Source organism: Eulemur rufifrons, chromosome 19 (assembly GCF_041146395.1).
Source record: "Eulemur rufifrons isolate Redbay chromosome 19, OSU_ERuf_1, whole genome shotgun sequence".
NCBI classification, from domain to species: Eukaryota; Metazoa; Chordata; class Mammalia; order Primates; family Lemuridae; genus Eulemur; species Eulemur rufifrons.
Window position 1 is genome coordinate 31,570,820 of NC_091001.1, and position 3,052 is coordinate 31,573,871.

The 3,052-nt window shown below is 38.3% G+C and overlaps 1 pseudogene; it reads left to right on the plus strand.

Moving 5' to 3' along the window:
* Positions 1 to 788: 788 nt before the first annotated feature.
* On the plus strand, positions 789 to 1,346 carry LOC138400006 (high mobility group protein B3 pseudogene; annotated as a pseudogene).
* The last annotated feature ends 1,706 nt before the right edge of the window (positions 1,347 to 3,052 follow it).

Below are 3,052 nucleotides of genomic sequence, written 5' to 3' on the forward strand. Positions count from 1 at the left end.
TAAGCCACTGCAAAGGGCGACTCCCCCTTTTCACGTTGGATGCCCACTGAGTGGTATTCTCCCACTGCTTGTACCCCAGCTACAGTTATTTTATTGTATTCCAACCTTCACTTGATCACTCTAATTTCAACAGCAGGAATGAAAGCTTTCTGTTTTCTCTCTTGCTGAGATAATACTATTTAACTCTTTCATTTCCTCTTAGTCGTGTGTTACATTGTACACCGTCATACATATAGCAGACACAGCATACATTTGCCAAATGATGGCTGAATGAGAGAATCTTTCTTTGATTCTGAATTTTTTTTCAATGCTACTCTTTTCTCATTTAAAAAAAAAAACTACCTCTATTTACTTATTCCAGCAGGTATAGCCAACCAATTTAACTCAACTTCTTACCTTCACCTCGGCAAATATTGATTGAACATGGACTATCATTTATATAATCTGCTAGGTCTGGATAGAGAGATTCTTTCCTTCTTAATCTAAATAACGTGCTTTCCCTCAACCAAATCTCAAATGTTATCAAAAAAAAAAAAAAGAATACAGGCCAGCAACGTATTGGTGGTAACTTATAATTCAACAGACATTTGCTACAAAGAGTTGTACATTATACAGTATATGTAGGAAAAGGGTAAAGGGGTACCTATACAAGACACATGGCCTCAGGTAACATCTTCATTGTTGAATTCTTTCAGATTTAAAAGTGGCCAATTTTAGCGCGAGGCTGGGGAGCGCAGAGCGGCGCGTCTTGCCCTGCGCTGCCCAGACTAGCGAACAATACAGTCACGATGGCTAAAGGTGACGCCAAGAAACCAAAGGGCAAGATGTCTGCTTATGCCTTTTTTGTGCAGACGTGCCGAGAAGAACATAAGAAGAAAAACACAGAGGTCCCTGTCAATTTTGTAGAATTTTCCAAGAAGTGCTCTGAGAGGTGGAAGACAATGTCTGGGAAAGAGAAGTCTAAATTTGATGAAATGGCAAAGGTGGATAAAGTCCGCTATGATCGGGAAATGAAGGATTATGGACCAGCTAAGGGACCAGAAAAGAAGAAGAAGGATCCTAATGCCCCTAAAAGGCCACCGTCTGGATTCTTCCTGTTCTGTTCAGAATTCCGCCCCAAGATCAAATCTACAAACCCTGGCATCTCTATCGGAGATGTGGCAAAAAAGCTGGGTGAGATGTGGAATAACTTAAGAGACAGCGAAAAGCAGCCTTACATCACCGAGGCTGCAAAGCTGAAGGAGAAGTATGAGAAGGATGTTGCTGACTATAAGTCTAAAGGAAAGTTTCATGGCACAAAGGGTCCCGCTAAAGTTGCCCGGGAAAAAGGTGGAAGAGGAAGATGAAGAAGACAAGGAGGAAGAGGAGGAGGAGGAGGAGGATGAATTTAAAAAACTGTTTATCTGTCTCCTTGTGAATACCTTAGAGTAGAGGAGCGCCGTAATTGACACATCTCTTATTTGAGAAATGTCTATTCCCCTCATTAGGTTTAATTACAAAATTTGATCATGATCATATTGTAGTCTCAAAGTGCTCTAGAAATCGTCAGTGGTTTACATGAAGTGGCCATGGGTGTCCGGAGCACCCTGAAACTGTATCAAAATTGTACATATTTCCAAACATTTTTAAAATGAAAAGGCACTCTCGTGTTCTCCTCACTCTGTGCACTTTGCTGTTGGTGTGACAAGGCATTTAAATATGTTTCTGGCCTTTTTTTTTTTTTTTTTTTTACTTTGTAAGGTGGTGTTAACTATATGGTTATTGGCTAGAAATTCTGAGTTATCAACTGTACATACCTATAGTTTGTAAAAAGAACAAAACAACCGAGACCAACTCTTGTTGCTCCTTGCTTGGCATTGAAGCCGTGGGGAAAGATGCCCTTTGGAGGGGCCGTAGCTCAGGGCGCGCACTGTGAGCTGGACCTGTTGACACTGCAGCGGGCATCCATTTAGCTTCAGGTTGTCCTGTTTTTGTATATAGCGACATAGCATTCTGCTGCCATTCTTAGCTGTGGACAAAGGCGGGTCAGCTGGCATGAGAAGTGTTTGGTTTCTTTTTTTTTTAGTTAAGTACGGTAGTTTTTAAACTGTTTGTTTTAAAGCAAACTGGAGAACTCTTCATTGTCAGCAAAGCGGAAGAGCCACTGCATCAATGAAAGTTCAAGAACCTTCTGTACTTAAATACATTTGCAACGTTCTGTTATTTTTTGCATTTAGAATGCTGAAATGTTTTTGAAGTTAAATAAACAGTATTACATTTTAAAAAAAAAATGGCCAATTTTATTTATGAAAATGACCAGACTCTAGAAAATATTAATGGTATTTTAGAATACTATTAAAAATAGATATCTGTGTCACAGTATGAAGGGTTTGTATTTTAGCCATTTAGGAGGCTGAGCAAGGTATAGAAATTTGCAGTTGGCTATGACTCCTGACCCTGGAAAGAATCGTGTCCCTCAGTCTCCCAGAACTCCACATTGTCAGCTGATTTCCAGAGAATAGCACTACAGGTCCCTAAATAAATTCATTCAAAGGGAGGGTTATTATAAATAACTCATTTTATTTCCTTTGACTTTATGTAGAGTCTCTCTACATTATTCAGGCATTGATATCCATGCTGTGAATTATTCAGCCTTTTACAGCCTCATCTTCCTCTTGATGTCTGACTTTAGCCCTTTTTAAAGTCATTAGAAATTTCACTGAGGTGGGCAAAGAAAGGGATAGGTAGCCCATGTCCTTTGATAGAAGATCTGTCAGAAAAAGTACTAGTATTTTGAATAACAACATCCATATGTTTAAATGTATGTAACGGATAAAGCAATATGGTAAATCTAATAAAATAAAAAATAATAGTGTTTAATTTTTTTATTCAACAAATATTTATCATATGCCTGTGTCAAACACTAAAATGGGTACCACTAATATAGCACTGAATAATAATAAATAGTAATTCCTACTTTAGAATCTTGTAGTTGGGGAAAACAAGTGCAAACACAAACAAGTATGAAAATTTTAGATAATTATAAGTGCTAAAACAGAATAGTGGGATAGAG